The 17,569-nt window shown below is 48.4% G+C and overlaps 1 long non-coding RNA gene across 1 annotated transcript; it reads right to left on the bottom strand.

Annotated features, from left to right (window-relative positions):
• Positions 1-11,124: 11,124 nt before the first annotated feature.
• LOC141730192 (uncharacterized) lies at positions 11,125-15,168 on the bottom strand. The gene is made up of 6 exons (XR_012581727.1): positions 14,606-15,168; positions 14,024-14,162; positions 12,354-12,486; positions 11,957-12,278; positions 11,502-11,659; positions 11,125-11,398 (listed from the first exon to the last, which is right to left on the bottom strand). It is a non-coding gene; the product is annotated as an uncharacterized LOC141730192 (long non-coding RNA).
• Between the last annotated feature and the right edge of the window lie 2,401 nt (positions 15,169-17,569).

The following is a 17,569-nucleotide window of genomic DNA, read 5'->3' as shown; positions in this document are numbered from 1 at the left end:
ACCCTCTACACAAGGAAGTGTAACTCACCAGCTCAGGTTTCTGTTCGCAGGGTGCTGCAGCCATGTGTGACTCTCAAACCTGCCTGACTAAAAGGTGGTGGCAGCTTGCATGCCGGAGGCATCCTGCGCAAGGCCGAATTTCAGCAGGCAGACGGCCACTAAGGGCCCCTGGGCACAGAATACCAATGCCAAATCTACACAAGGAAGTGTAACTCACCAGCTCAGGTTTCTGATGGCAGGGTGCTGCAGGCATTTCTGACTCTCAAACCAGCCTGACTTTGCAGTGGTGGCAGCTTGCGTCCAGGAGGCATCCTGCGCAAGGCGGAATATCAGAAGGCAGCCGGTCACTCCACGCCACAGGCCCCTTAAAATTAGTGCTACCCTTTTCCCAGGTAAGCAAACCTCAGCAGCCCAGGTTGGTGTGCCAGATTGCTGCAGGCGCTTGGGACTCTGAAACCAGCCTGATTTTTTGGTCGTAGCAACTTTGGTCCGGGAGGCATCCTGCACAACGCAGAACATCAGGTGGCAGACGGCCGGTCACTCCGGGCCACAGGCCCCTGAACACTAGTGCTGACCCTTTTCCCAGGTAAGCACAACTCAGCAGTCCAGGTTCATGTGGCAGATGGCAGGAGACACGTGCCGAGGCCAAAGGGCTGGAGTTGGAACTGGTGCCAACTTGGGTCTGCTAGGCGTATTTGGCAATGCAGCATTTCAGCAGGCAGCCGGCCACAAACGGCCCCTGGGCCTCCTGAACACCAATGCCGCCCTTTACACAGCTAAGTGTAACTCACCAGCTCAGGTTTCTGATCGCAGGGTGCTGCAGGCATTTCTGACTCTGAAACCAGCCTGACTTTGCAGTGGTGGCAGCTTGGATCCACGAGGCATCCTGCGCAATGCGGACATTCAGCAGACAGCCGGTCACTCCGGGCCACAGGCCCCTGAACACTAGTGCTGACCCTTTTCCCAGGTAAGCAAACCTCAGCAGCCCAGGTTGGTGTGGCAGATTGCTGCAGGCGCTTCGGACTCTGAAACCAGCCTGATTTTTTGGTGATAGGAACTTTGGTCCAGGAGGCATCCTGCACAACGCAGAACATCAGGTCACAGACGGCCGGTCACTCAGGGCCACAGGGCCCCTAAAACAAGTGCTGACCCTTTTCCCAGGTAAGCAAACCTCAGCAGCCCAGGTTCATGTGCCAGATTGATGGAGGCGCTTGGGACTCTCAAACGAGCTGGACTCGGCACAGATTGCAGCGTAGGTCCAGGAGGCATCCTGCACAATGCGGACATTCAGCAGACAGCCGGTCACTCCGGGCCACAGGCCCCTGAACACTAGTGCTGACCCTTTTCCCAGGTAAGCAAACCTCAGCAGCCCAGGTTCGTGTGCCAGATTGATGGAGGCGCTTGGGACTCTCAAACGAGCTGGACTCGGCACAGATTGCAGCTTCGGTCCAGGAGGCATCGTGCGCAATGCGGACATTCAGCAGACAGCCGGTCGCTCCGGGCCACAGGCCCCTGAACACTAGTGCTGACCCTTTTCCCAGGTAAGCAAACCTCAGCAGCCCAGGTTGGTGTGGCAGATTGCTGCAGGCGCTTCGGACTCTGAAACCAGCCTGATTTTTTGGTGATAGGAACTTTGGTCCAGGAGGCATCCTGCACAACGCAGAACATCAGGTGGCAGACGGCCGGTCACTCAGGGCCACAGGCCCCTGAACACTAGTGCTGACCCTTTTCCCAGGTAAGCAAACCTCAGCACACCAGGTTCATGTGGCAGATGGCAGGAGACACGTGCCGAGGCCAAAGGGCTGGAGTTGGAACTGGTGCCAGCTTGGGTCTGCACGGCGCATTTGGCAATGCAGAAATTTCAGCAGGCAGCCGGCCACTAAGGGCCCCTGGGCACAGGAGAGAAATGCCACCCTCTACACAAGGAAGTGTAACTCACCAGCTCAGTTTCCTGATGGCAGGTTGCTGCAGGCATTTGTGACTCTTAAACCTGCCGGACCTTGCGGTGGTGGCAGCTTGGATCCACGAGGCATCCTGCGCAATGCGGAATTTCAGCAGGCAGCCGGTCACTCCAGGCCACAGGCCCCTGAACACTAATGCTGACCCTTTTCCCAGGTAAGCAAACCTCAGCACACCAGGTTCATGTGGCAGATGGCAGGAGACACGTGCCGAGGTCAAATGGCTGGAGTTGGAACTGGTGCCAGCTTGGGTCTGCACGGCGTATTTGGCAATGCAGCATTTCAGCAGGCATCCGGCCACTAACAGCCCCTGGGCCTCCTGAACACCAATGCTGCCCTTTACACAGGGAAGTGTTACGCAACAGCTCAGGTTTCTGATGGCAGGGTGCTGCAGGCATTTCTGACTCTCAAACCAGCCTGACATTGCAGTGGTGGCAGCTTGCGTCCAGGCGGCATCCTGCGCAATGCGGACATTCAGCAGACAGCCGGTCGCTCCGGGCCACAGGCCCCTGAACACTAGTGCTGACCCTTTTCCCAGGTAAGCAAACCTCAGCAGCCCAGGTTGGTGTGGCAGATTGCTGCAGGCGCTTGGGACTCTGAAACCAGCCTGATTTTATGGTGGTAGGAACTTTGGTCCGGGAGGCATCCTGCACAACGCAGAACATCAGGTGGCAGACGGCCGGTCACTCCGGGCCACAGGCCCCTGAACACTAATGCTGACCCTTTTCCCAGGTAAGCAAATCTCAGCACACCAGGTTCATGTGGCACATGGCAGGAGACACGTGCCGAGGCCAAAGGGCTGGAGTTGGAACTGGTGCCAGCTTGGGTCTGCACGGCGTATTTGGCAATGCAGCATTTCAGCAGGCAGCCGGCCACTAAGGGCCCCTGGGCACAGGAGAGAAATGCCACCCTCTACACAAGGAAGTGTAACTCACCAGCTCAGGTTTCTGTTCGCAGGGTGCTGCAGCCATGTGTGACTCTCAAGCCTGCCTGACTAAAAGGTGGTGGCAGCTTGCATGCCGGAGGCATCCTGCACAAGGCCGAATTTCAGCAGGCAGACGGCCACTAAGGGCCCCTGGGCACAGAATACCAATGCCAAATCTACACAAGGAAGTGTAACTCACCAGTTCAGGTTTCTGATGGCAGGTGTCTGCGGGCATTTCTGACTCTCAAACCAGCCTGACTTTGCAGTGGTGGCAGCTTGCGTCCAGGAGGCATCCTGCGCAAGGCGGAATTTCAGAAGGCAGCCGGTCACTCCACGCCACAGGCCCCTTAAAATTAGTGCCACCCTTTTCCCAAGTAAGCAAACCTCAGCAGCCCAGGTTCGTGTGGCAGATTGCTGCAGGCGCTTGGGACTCTGAAACCAGCCTGATTTTTTGGTCGTAGCAACTTTGGTCCGGGAGGCATCCTGCACAACGCAGAACATCAGGTGGCAGACGGCCGGTCACTCCGGGCCACAGGCCCCTGAACACTAGTGCTGACCCTTTTCCCAGGTAAGCACAACTCAGCAATCCAGGTTCATGTGGCAGATGGCAGGAGACACGTGCCGAGGCCAAAGGGCTGGAGTTGGAACTGGTGCCAGCTTGGGTCTGCTAGGCGTATTTGGCAATGCAGCATTTCAGCAGGCAGCCGGCCACTAACGGCCCCTGGGCCTCCTGAACACCAATGCCGCCCTTTACACAGCTAAGTGTAACTCACCAGCTCAGGTTTCTGATGGCAGGGTGCTGCAGGCATTTCTGACTCTGAAACCAGCCTGACTTTGCAGTGGTGGCAGCTTGGATCCACGAGGCATCCTGCGCAATGCGGACATTCAGCAGACAGCCAGTCACTCCGGGCCACAGGCCCCTGAACACTAGTGCTGACCCTTTTCCCAGGTAAGCAAACCTCAGCAGCCCAGGTTGGTGTGGCAGATTGCTGCAGGCGCTTGGGACTCTGAAACCAACCTGATTTTGTGGTGGTAGCAACTTTGGTCCAGGAGGCATCCTGCACAACGCAGAACATCAGGTCACAGACAGCCGGTCACTCAGGGCCACAGGGCCCCTAAAACAAGTGCTGACCCTTTTCCCAGGTAAGCAAACCTCAGCAGCCCAGGTTCGTGTGCCAGATTGATGGAGGCGCTTGGGAATCTCAAACGAGCTGGACTCGGCACAGATTGCAGCGTCGGTCCAGGAGGCATCCTGCGCAATGCGGACATTCAGCAGACAGCCGGTCGCTCCGGGCCACAGGCCCCTGAACACTAGTGCTGACCCTTTTCCCAGGTAAGCAAACCTCAGCAGCCCAGGTTGGTGTGGCAGATTGCTGCAGGCGCTTCGGACTCTGAAACCAGCCTGATTTTTTGGTGATAGGAACTTTGGTCCAGGAGGCATCCTGCACAACGCAGAACATCAGGTGGCAGACGGCCGGTCACTCAGGGCCACAGGCCCCTGAACACTAATGCTGACCCTTTTCCCAGGTAAGCAAACCTCAGCACACCAGGTTCATGTGGCAGATGGCAGGAGACACGTGCCGAGGTCAAATGGCTGGAGTTGGAACTGGTGCCAGCTTGGGTCTGCACGGCGTATTTGGCAATGCAGCATTTCAGCAGGCAGCCGGCCACTAACGGCCCCTGGGCCTCCTGAACACCAATGCCGCCCTTTACACAGCTAAGTGTAACTCACCAGCTCAGGTTTCTGATCACAGGGTGTTGCAGGCATTTCTGACTCTCAAACCAGCCTGACTTTGCAGTGGTGGCAGCTTGGATCCACGAGGCATCCTGCGCAATGCGGAATTTCAGCAGGCAGCCGATCACTCCACGCCACAGGCCCCTGAACACTAGTGCTGCCCCTTTTCCCAGGTAAGCAAACCTCAGCAGCCCAGGTTCGTGTGCCAGATTGATGGAGGCGCTTCGGACTCTCAAACGAGCTGGATTCGGCACAGATTGCAGCGTAGGTCCAGGAGGCATCCTGCACAATGCGGACATTCAGCAGACAGCCGGTCACTCCGGGCCACAGGCCCCTGAACACTAGTGCTGACCCTTTTCCCAGGTAAGCAAACCTCAGCAGCCCAGGTTGGTGTGGCAGATTGCTGCAGGCGCTTGGGACTCTGAAACCAGCCTGATTTTATGGTGGTAGGAACTTTGGTCCGGGAGGCATCCTGCACAACGCAGAACATCAGGTGGCAGACGGCCGGTCACTCCGGGCCACAGGCCCCTGAACACTAGTGCTGACCCTTTTCCCAGGTAAGCACAACTCAGCAGTCCAGGTTCATGTGGCAGATGGCAGGAGACACGTGCTGAGGCCAAAGGGCTGGAGTTGGAACTGGTGCCAGCTTGGGTCTGCACGGCGTATTTGGCAATGCAGCATTTCAGCAGGCAGCCGGCCACTAAGGGCCCCTGGGCACAGGAGAGAAATGCCACCCTCTACACAAGGAAGTGTAACTCACCAGCTCAGGTTTCTGTTCGCAGGGTGCTGCAGCCATGTGTGACTCTCAAGCCTGCCTGACTAAAAGGTGGTGGCAGCTTGCATGCCGGAGGCATCCTGCGCAAGGCCGAATTTCAGCAGGCAGACGGCCACTAAGGGCCCCTGGGCACAGAATACCAATGCCAAATCTACACAAGGAAGTGTAACTCACCAGCTCAGGTTTCTGATGGCAGGGTGCTGCAGGCATTTCTGACTCTCAAACCAGCCTGACTTTGCAGTGGTGGCAGCTTGCGTCCAGGAGGCATCCTGCGCAAGGCGGAATTTCAGAAGGCAGCCGGTCACTCCACGCCACATGCCCCTTAAAATTCGTGCTACCCTTTTCCCAGGTAAGCAAACCTCAGCAGCCCAGGTTGGTGTGGCAGATTGCTGCAGGCGCTTGGGACTCTGAAACCAGCCTGATTTTGTGGTCGTAGCAACTTTGGTCCGGGAGGCATCCTGCACAACGCAGAACATCAGGTGGCAGACGGCCGGTCACTCCGGGCCACAGGCCCCTGAACACTAATGCTGACCCTTTTCCCAGGTAAGCAAAACTCAGCAGCCCAGGTTCATGTGGCACATGGCAGGAGACACGTGCCGAGGCCAAAGGGCTGGAGTTGGAACTGGTGCCAGCTTGGGTCTGCACGGCGTATTTGGCAATGCAGCATTTCAGCAGGCAGCCGGCCACTAACGGCCCCTGGGCCTCCTGAACACCAATGCCGCCCTTTACACAGCTAAGTGTAACTCACCAGCTCAGGTTTCTGATCGCAGGGTGCTGCAGGCATTTCTGACTCTCAAACCAGCCTGACTTTGCAGTGGTAGCAGCTTGGATCCACGAGGCATCCTGCGCAATGAGGACATTCAGCAGACAGCCGGTCACTCCACGCCACAGGCCCCTGAACACTAGTGCTGACCCTTTTCCCAGGTAAGCAAACCTCAGCAGCCCAGGTTCGTGTGCCAGATTGATGGAGGCGCTTGGGAATCTCAAACGAGCTGGACTCGGCACAGATTGCAGCGTCGGTCCAGGAGGCATCCTGCGCAATGCGGACATTCAGCAGACAGCCGGTCGCTCCGGGCCACAGGCCCCTGAACACTAGTGCTGACCCTTTTCCCAGGTAAGCAAACCTCAGCAGCCCAGGTTGGTGTGGCAGATTGCTGCAGGCGCTTCGGACTCTGAAACCAGCCTGATTTTGTGGTGATAGCAACTTTGGTCCAGGAGGCATCCTGCACAACGCAGAACATCAGGTGGCAGACGGCCGGTCACTCAGGACCACAGGCCCCTGAACACTAGTGCTGACCCTTTTCCCAGGTAAGCAAACCTCAGCACACCAGGTTCATGTGGCACATGGCAGGAGACACGTGCCGAGGCCAAAGGGCTGGAGTTGGAACTGGTGCCAGCTTGGGTCTGCACGGCGCATTTGGCAATGCAGAAATTTCAGCTGGCAGCCGGCCACTAAGGGCCCCTGGGCACAGGAGAGAAATGCCACCCTCTACACAAGGAAGTGTAACTCACCAGCTCAGTTTCCTGATGGCAGGTTGCTGCAGGCATTTGTGACTCTTAAACCTGCCGGACCTTGCGGTGGTGGCAGCTTGGATCCACGAGGCATCCTGCGCAATGCGGAATTTCAGCAGGCAGCCGGTCACTCCAGGCCACAGGCCCCTGAACACTAATGCTGACCCTTTTCCCAGGTAAGCAAACCTCAGCACACCAGGTTCATGTGGCAGATGGCAGGAGACACGTGCCGAGGCCAAAGGGCTGGAGTTGGAACTGGTGCCAGCTTGGGTCTGCTAGGCGTATTTGGCAATGCAGCATTTCAGCAGGCAGCCGGCCACTAACAGCCCCTGGGCCTCCTGAACACCAATGCCGCCCTTTACACAGCTAAGTGTAACTCACCAGCTCAGGTTTCTGATGGCAGACTGCTGAGACCACTTGGGACCCTCAAACCTATCTGACTTAAACGTTGTGGCAGCGTGGGTCCACGACACAACCTTGAATACAGAATTTCAGCAGTCAGCCGGCCACTAAGGGCCCCTTGGCCTCCTGAACGTGAACGCCTGCCCATTCCTCAGCTAAGCGTCACTCAGCCACCCAGGTTCCTGATGGGAGATAGCATGAGGCACGTGCCATGGCCACCGCAGCTGGAGTTACCACTGGTGCAGGCTTGGGTCTGGTAGGCATATTTGGCAAAGCAGTAATTTCAGCAGGCAGCCAGCCACTCCAGGGAAGGCCAATGCCAGCCCTTTCCTAGAAGAAGAAACCTCAGCAGCCCAGGTTCCTTGCTAAAGAATGCCGGAGCCATTTGGGACCCTCAAACCTGCCTGACTTAAAGGTGGTGGCAGCTTGGGTCTGGGAGGCATCCTGCACAATGCAGAGTGGAGGAAAGGGAGCGAGACAAGGCGAATACGGGGAAAAGGAAAGAGGGCTAGGGAGAGGGGCAGGCGCGGAAGCCTCACTGAGCCCCTCCCAAGGTGGCGGCCTCTCTATGCAGAACTGCTCTGCCCACAAGGCAGCAGCACTGCCGCCCGCCCCAGCCGGGGGCGCAGCGCGCCTCGGGGCTGCGGGCAGGGAAGGTGGCAAAAAAGAACAGGCGCGACCCCCACCAAAAACTGCTCTGAAATAAATGCCCCAAATAAACCAGTAAGAAGAAAAAAAACCCTCCTGCCTCTAACCTAATAGGATAAAAAAGGAAAACAGCAAACAAAACCGAGTAATTTCTTTTAAGAAATATTTAAATATTTTTTTAAATATTTTTTCATAATAATACTCACCTTTATAATGTATATTGATGTATACTGTCTATTTATACATTTTATTTATAAATAAATTTATAGTCTATATTACATCTATTCCTAATACTTAAATTTATTTATATATTTTTATACATATTTTTACATAGTCTGTATATATTTGTTTTAGGATTTTTGCTTCTGTAAAATTTACATTATTTAAAATAATTCCTCTCTTTCTACCTGTATAAAAGCCAAAAAGAACCCCTTTAATTTACATGTAGTTAATTTTTTTTAAATTATATTTTTCATATTTATATCCACATTTATACACAAATATACATTTTGAATATAATGTTTAATTTTTCATTTTTAATGTTCGATTAATTTATAAATTTTTATAAATTAACCTAACCCTAACCCTATTTATATACTTTTATATGTATCTTCATATAGTTTTTATTTATTTCTGTGTTAGGATTTTTACTTCTGTAACATTTATATTATTTTTTATAAATCCTGCCTCCGCCCAAATTATAGCCAAAAAGAACCCCTTTTTTTTCAACTGTATTTAAATTTTTTTAAATTGATATTTTCAAGTTTATATTCACATTGACATTTAAAATGTATACTAATGCATACTGTTATTTGTATTCTATATTACATTTCTTCCTGCTATTTATATTTACTTATCTATTTCTAAATATTGAGATATATTTTATATTTATGTATATATTTATATCTTGATAGTAGAACAGTAATATCCATATTCATATTATTTAAAATAAAAGCCCTGCCTCTAACCCAATAAGAACCAAAAAAACCCCAACCCTTTCTTTTAAACAACATTTAAATATATATATCCTTATGTTTTCATATTTAATAGACATTATAAATATAAATGTGAACATAATGTATATTGCTTACTTATACATTTATCTTTATCAATGTCAATTTATAAATAAATTTATATTCTAAATTACATCTACTCCAAGCACTTATATAATCAATATATAAAAATATATGTATAAAAATATATAAATTTCTGTGTTAAGATTTTTACTTCTGTAACAGTTATATTGTTTAAAATAAAACCCCTGCCTCTACTTAAATAAAAGCCAAAAATTCCCTTTCCTTTAAAATATATTTACATATGTTTATATTTATATTCCCACTTATAGAATATAAATAACCTTATATGGCAATATAAATTATATTACAAATCTGCATTTTACTTACATAAATTTATATTTAAATTTATATTCATAGCTTAATAATTTCTCTTTATATATTTATTATATAGTTCTATCTTAATATTCACATTTTTATAATAATTATATTATTTAAAATAAAACCTCTGTCTCTAACCAAATAAAAACCAAAGACACCCCTTCATTTAATTAAATATTTAAAATTCTATTCACATCTACATTTATAATTTTCTTTATAGATATTACATATTAGAGATAATACCTTATATTGATTCATATTTATTATATTAATAAAGAAAATATATAAATATTTAAAGTTAGATATATAAAATAAAAATAATACATTTTATTTATTATATGTACCGATATCTGTATATCAGGATTTCTATTTTTATATTATTTCTATTTATAGTATTTATAAAAAAACCCCAGCCTATAACCTAAAACAACCCAAAAAAATCTCCAATTTATTTTAACATTTTTATATTTACATTCTATATTTTTATATCTTTGTAACATAATAATATATAAATTATAGTCTGTTATATATATATGTTACAATTATATACCATAATTAATATTAACAATTATATACCATAGTTTTATATATGTTTACATATGTTTAATAGTTTTATATATGTATCTGTTATCTATATTTATATTTATATTTACCACTCAAATTTTATATATATTTTTAAATTTATATTTATTTCTATTTTAAATGATATATTAAACCATATAAATTCATTAACCCGACACATCAGAGCCACAACAATACCGTACCTTCGTCAGCAACGGCACGCAGCACACCCTCATCCCATCGCAGCACATCAAAACAAAACCTATTTTTATTACTAACGGAACAAACATCCCACAACATTGAACCCTCATAAAACCTCACATAAACCTAACTGTAAAGAAATTTTAAATCCCACTATAACTAGCCCAAAACCTCCGCACATTCTCATCATAAACTTCCTCCTAAACCAATATCTCAAAAACCCCATAAAACTCAAATACACCTTGAAAATGACACAACTGCTAAGAAAAACAAACACCCACTAAAAATTAAATCAAACCAACTCACTAGACTCAAAACTAAACAGTACTAAAAGAAGCCCCCAAAGCTCTACCTTTATGCTAATGCACAAATAAAAACCAATAATCTATAAAACTTAATTTAAAATTAAAAGAAAACTAACTTATATTTTTTAGTATTTTAACAGTTTAGATTTTTTATTTTTATGCTTTCACTGCCCAAATTAAAAAACATATTGCCTATAAAAACCCACCATGTGAATACCCCTGGCACCAAAAATAAAACTAAAAAAACCTATCGAACCAGAAAGAAAATGGAACTTAGGAAAACCAAAACCATAACGTTCAAGTACTCACACCACATCCCTTACCGGACAGCAACTATAAACAACATCAAACCATACAATCAATTCTAAAAACCACCTTAAAACCACTACATTGAAAAACCTTTCAAAAATTAAACACTGCATTTAACAAAAGCCATCGAATAAATTCACACCCACAAACTCCGGCAGCCCAGCTGGCCCAACCAAAGCTGTATGTTTATGCATACAGTAAACAAAGCCAAAACCCCAGTAATAACTATCACAAGTCTATGAAAGAAACCTATTGAAGTCAATCCTGTCTCAAATTCAAACCAACCCATCCAGAAAGTTAGTTCACTCAAAAAACAACTTACACTGAGTTAATCATACCAAGAAATTAAACAACACACCATATACCACCAATGAATATAATAGTCAGGTAAAGAAAAACTACTTTTTTTTTTCTTTTTTTTATTTAAACTAACTTCTTTTATTAGCTAGAACAAAAGATTTTGCCAGGCCTGTAACAACAACAACAACTTCTTTTTCTTCTTCACCTTCTGAAATGTCCCTTCTCACTCCCAAATTCCTTTCAACTCCTGAGTTTACATCCAAGCAAAAAGCAAAATTCATGCGCTCGCGCGTTCGGTGCTCCTGTCAGATTCTCTCTTTCCCTCCACATCTTCTTACACTTTCAGTCTTCATGCTGTCCTGCTGTGATGAGTCTGACAGAAGAACAGGCACATGTTAACAGAGCATTTCCCTCCCCAGAGCTGGTTTCCTCAGCGCATTTCACTCAATCCCAAGCCTGCAATGATGCACGCTCACCTGAAGCAGGGGGAGAAATCTGTAAAGGTCACTAAATACATAAAAGCGCATCCCCATTGTTCCATTACTCAGCAGCCCATCCGGCCAAGGTCAGAGCTCGCTGCCCACCGAGGACACGGCAACCAGCAGGGCCCTTTCTCCCCCTCTCCAGCACGGACCTGCGAAGCCAGAGAGGAGTTTACAGAGACCGGGAGCCGGCGGGACGGGACGGGCGCCCGGCCCGACCTTCCAAAGCTGGCGGCAGCGACGGCGGGGAGAGCCACGGCCCCGCTCCGCCTCCTGCACCGCCTGCCCGGGGCCGCCCCGCCGGGATTGTCCGGCCCGCGGTCGCTCCCAGCGCCTGGAGCGGGGCGGGCGCGGGCCCGGGGGCTGCAGCCTTGTTCCGACGCCGCTCGCCCGCCCCCGCCCGCTGCCCCCGACCCGTGGAGCGCTGCGACCGCGCCTCCGCCGCCCACCGAAACTGGCCCCGCCGGGCCGCCCCCGCCGTTTCTCTCGGTCATTGTGTCCCTTTGCACTCCTGAAATGTCCTTCCCCCGTCCCCGGCATTTACAGACCCTGGCCCGCCCCTCACCCTTCCCTCCCTCGGCAGCGGCGTCCTTGCCCCGCCCCGGGCACCCAGCTGGCTCGGGGGGGTGCAGTACCGCTCTGTGGCCACAGGGCGGCAGATTTACCGGGGTGTGCAATGTTCCCACCCATTTCGCCGCCAACTTGAGAAGGTCAAAGAAAGTCCGCGACATTCGTGACACGCCCTTCCCAAGAAGCCGGCCGAAAGAGGCCCTAGGGAGAGAGAGGGGATAACCCAGATGCCTTTCAGAAACACGCCAAAATGCACCCGCTAGCGCCATCACTGACCCCACAGACTGCATCGGGTACACTTGAAAGGCCACAGAAAATCCCATCGGAGCCGCGCCGGGGCCGGTATTTCATGAAGGCAGCCGATTAGACCGAGCCGGGTCCTCCACTTCCCCGCCCTTTTCGCCGCCATCTGGAGAAGGTCAAGGAACAGTCCGAGACACCCGCGACACGCCACTCCCAACACGGCGGCCTCTCGGCTGCCTGCCGGCGCACGCCTGCAGTACCGCGCTCTGCCCACAAGGCGGCAGCACTGCCGCCCGCCCCAGCCGGGGGCGCAGCGCGCCTCGGGGCTGCGGGCAGCGAAGGCGGCAAAAAACAGGGCGACCCCACGCTGAAATAAAACTCCTCTGAAATAAATGCCAAAAATCTTACCCGATCAGAAGCAAACAAGCCCCCTTGCTTTAAAACCATAAATTTGGTATTTCTATTTCCCGTATTTATACTCACATGCATATTTATAGTGGACATTGATGTAGCATGTAATTTATATAATATAAGTAAATATAAATAATAGGAATAGACAGAATATATTTTGTGGTTTTATAAATATCTTTCTATATTGATTGGATATCTCTATGTTTAAAATTAAAAGCATGATAGAAATGTATTATTTAAAATAAAAATCCCATCCTAATAAATACAAAAAAGCTCTATTCTTTTAAACTGTATTGAAATATTTTTATATATATAACTTGCATGACTATATTCACATTTATATTTATAGTTTATATTTAAGCATTATATTAATCATTCTATATAATATGTATCCTATTCAAATAATAGAGATGAATTATTTTTAAAATTATGAACCATATCTACTGCTACAACTTATTTTTTCTTATATTTTTAATTTTTATACTAATCTTTAGCTATTTCTGATCTATTTCTATACTTCGAATTCTACCTTTATATTATCTGTACTTATAATTTTCATACTAAAACCCCTGCTTTTACCAAAAAAAACTAATATTTTAAACTACTTATAAAAAATTAATAAAAAACAACAGCCCACTTACTTTATTTATATCTATGGATATGGTGTAATATATAACAAATGATAGATATGATAAATCTATATTTATATCTTTTTCTAGTGTATTTTAGGAAATATAAACTTGTTTCAAATATATGCAGATATTTTATATTTAAAATAATTTAACAATTCTTTATATAACATAAATCAATACCATCCATAATGCATGTAATACTATATATAATTTCTTTCCAATTTTTTCTGGGTGTTTCCTGGGTCTTTTCTTGCCCTTCTTGGAATTTTTTTCTGGGTTTTCTTTGGGTTTTTTCTTGCCCATCTTGGGGGTTTTTCCTGGGTTTTTCTTGCCCATCTTGGGGGGTATTTTCTCATTTTCTTCTGTTTTTTTTCTTGCCCGTCTTCGGGGTTTTTTCAGGGTTTTTTCTTGCCCATCTTGGGGTTTTTTTCTGGGTTTTTTCTTGCCCATCTTCGTCTGTTTTTCTGGGTTTTAAGCCAACATGGGTACATTCCATGTCAGTACATACAATATAACCTGGCTGGAGATTTGCTGTCAGGTTTTGCAACTCATTGTTAAATTTAGAATAAAAAAAGTCACACACAAGGTTAACTCCAGTCAGCATGTGCCCACCCATGCAGAGACGAGCAGACACAGACACAGCCACGTGCTCTCACACACTCTTTCCGCTTAGACGCTCGCTGCGGCCCTGACTCCAGACACTGAGGAACGTGCTGTGACACATCTTCTATCACATCTTCTGGCTGCCGCTCCTTGATGTTAAATGGTAGATTCGGGGGAAGTTGGCAGCTTCAGGGACCTGCGAGACGACAGGAAGTGGCTAAAGAGTGGTTATCTGACAGCTAGGACTTCTCCCCACTCTGGACCAATAAATTATCTACCCAAAATCCCACAAAAGACAGATCAACAGTAAAGTTTTTATAACTGTGCTACCTAACTGTGACTACGTGCCAGGTCAGGGCAGCTGCGTTCGTAAGTGGCACAATGTAAGTACAGACAATATCAGCTGAGGCAAACAGTGCAAGTGTACACAGGGTGTAAGTATACACAATATAGGGTAGCACACTTACATGCTGTGTAAGTACACACAGTACAAGCCAACATAGGTACACAGAATGTGAGTACACAGAGTATAATCCAACAGAGATACACATGGTATAGGTACATACAAACATAAACCAACACAGGTACATAAAATACAAGCCAGGACTGGAGATAACTTCTGGAAGATGAATTATTGACCTTCACACGCTTTGAGAAGGGTTGGGGTTAGATAGAACCACTGCAGTCACCTAGGGAGGTGAATCTGAAACAAAGTCAGGACAAAAGTCACAGGGCGGCAGGACAGCTAAAGAGCTCCAGATGTCCTGTGTCCATCTACAAATCCCATCTAGAGTCCAACTACACCCCACATTACACATTCCAAGTCCCCGGGCCCTCTCCTATTACAGCTGGCCATGCGGCAGGGCAGAACAGCTCCGGCACCCATATGTGTGCAGACACCCGTGACACAGAACGTGACAAACAGGGGGACATCAAACACCACACATCATGCTTGTGGTGAGGGCCTCGAGGGAAGAAGGCAAAAGGGACCCCAAAGACACACTAGGGAACACGGCACACCGGAAACCACGACACAAACCAGAGCTGTTCTGCACTGCCCGCCTGAAAGCTGCCATCAAAAGTAGAGCCTCTCCCTTTAGCTGTCCTAAGAGGCCCTTGGACAAGTTTGCTTTTCCCTCCGCTAATTTTTAAATCTGTCCCAAGAACTCCCAACCTGCTACGCCCCCATCTCCAGGCCGTGGCTCCCAACTTATCTTCGGGATGATCGGTGATGGGAATCCACGTTGCACCTGAAATGAGTCTGCTTCAGAGAGCCTCGTGATGGCCTGTGAGCCTCTCGGTCAGCTACAATAAAGAAAACCAAAACCAAAGAATGAGTCCAGAGTTATGCGGGCCAAATCCCAGCCAGTCAGCTACTTGCCCTCTCCTGAGTGTGCCTGGCTCCCTCAGGCTCCAGCTTCATCCTGATTCCAAGGCTGTGGCCTTTATTAGGGCTGGCACCTGGGTTAGAGAAAGGCAAAGTTAAATGGCATTCCTGTGAGTGCACTGGATGACTCTGTGTGCTCTAAGACATGGGAATGCCTCTGCTAGAAGCCTTGTGGGGGGGGCCCTCAAATAAACAAATAAACACCCTTTCTCACCCTGCTGCCTGCAAACCCCCTCCCAAGAACTCCTAACTGGATACCTGCTCACCCTCCCTCTCCCACTCACAATCCTCAACTCACCTGAAGCCTCAATCTCAAACATCATCCTTGACACTGGGCAGATCCCTCTTGTGACATGATCAAGCTGCTGAAAAAATTCTTCTCCTTGAGAGCTGAGCAATAACAACCACTTCTCTCCACGGCCCACCTTGACTGCTGCTATCCAGATTCACTTCCTAAAAAGAAAGACAAAGAAGTGAGCTCTAACAGAGTCACCATGTACACTTCTGCTCCACAGACAAATGGGGCCTCACCTGCTCGGGGGAATCCCCTCACCCGGGATGGGGCCCTCTGGCTCAGATTTAATTCATCTGAATCTGAAAAAAACGTTAGGACAAGAGTCACACTGTTGCAGGACAACTTAAGAGCTCCAGATGTCCTGTGTCCATCTACAAATCCCATCTGGAGTCCAACTACACCCCACATTACACATTCCAAGTCCCCGGGCCCTCTCCTATCGCACCAGGCTATGCGGCAGGGCAGAGCAGCCCCGGCACAAATGTGTGCTGACACCCGTGACACAGGACAGACAGGACAGGACACACAACGGGGACACAACAGGAACAGAAATCTCTTGGCAAGGAAAATGGCTGCAAGGACTGAGAGCATGCAAAAGGAGATGACTGAGTTCAAACTGACGGTGAGCTGATGAGGCTCAGAGAACACTGCAGGAAGAAGATGCTAACTGAATGATTGATTCCAAGAACAGTAAAGATGGATGCCTAGGAATCCTATGGTCAGAATGCTCTGCCTGCCCTCACATTCTTTCAAGCCCTAATCCACCATAATGGATCCAGGTGGGGCACAGCTGTCCGTACAGCTCAGAACAAGACCTGACAAGACATCTGACTGGATGCTTCCAAAGACAGAAGAGAGTCTGATGCCTGTCTGAGCTCCCGAGTCAAAAGTTCTATGGCCTGGGTGCCAGGCCAAGGAATGCAGAGATCACAGATGCTAACAATGACGCCAAGATTTCGGACAGGCCCCTCAATGTGCTAAGGTAAAAGACAGGAGATACACAAACAACACATAATGCACAGCAGACAAGTGACACCAGACACACCGGGACTGCTCTGCCCTGAACACCTCAGCACTGTGATCAAAGGTGAGACTTGGCTTTCATGGGGCCTAAGGGGCCACTTCATGGACACCCCCCCACCGCCAAATTGGACTCAAAAACCCCTCCCAGTAATTCCCAAACCAGCACCCTGCCTTCATCCCCTCTGTGGGTCATAGCCCTCTACTTATCTCTCAGACATCTGGCAATGCCGGTCCGTGCCAGGTACAAAGAAAGGCCACCTCGTCAGCTGGGAAGGTCCTGCTGTCACCGGGCTGGTGTCTCTCAGACAGCTAGAGTAAAGAGAACCAAACATCAGTGCCTGATCTTGGCACCCCATCGGCCAAAACCCCACCAGTCTGCTACTCACCCTGCTCCTAGGAAGGCCCGGCACCTGCTAACTCTGACCCTCTGCCATGGATGCAATGCATCTGCACCTGAAAGAAAGTCAGAACATGTGTCAAACACCACCAGGATAACTCACAAGCTGCAAACACCTTAGGTCCATCTAGGAATAGCATCTAGAGCCCAAGTACAGCCCCCATTACAAATTTACACTCCCCAGGGCTTGTCCCATTGCAGCTGGCCATGCGGCAGGGCAGAACAGCTCCGGCACCCATATGTGTGCAGACACCCGTGACACAGAACGTGACAAACAGGGGGACATCAAACACCACACATCATGCTTGTGGTGAGGGCCTCGAGGGAAGAAGGCAAAAGGGACCCCAAAGACACACTAGGGAACACGGCACACCGGAAACCACGACACAAACCAGAGCTGTTCTGCACTGCCCGCCTGAAAGCTGCCATCAAAAGTAGAGCCTCTCCCTTTAGCTGTCCTAAGAGGCCCTTGGACAAGTTTGCTTTTCCCTCCGCTAATTT

Source organism: Zonotrichia albicollis, chromosome 9 (genome assembly GCF_047830755.1).
Source record: "Zonotrichia albicollis isolate bZonAlb1 chromosome 9, bZonAlb1.hap1, whole genome shotgun sequence".
Classification (NCBI taxonomy): domain Eukaryota; kingdom Metazoa; phylum Chordata; class Aves; order Passeriformes; family Passerellidae; genus Zonotrichia; species Zonotrichia albicollis.
The sequence above is the reverse complement of the archived record's forward strand: the minus strand, read 5'-3'. Positions and strand labels throughout refer to the sequence as shown.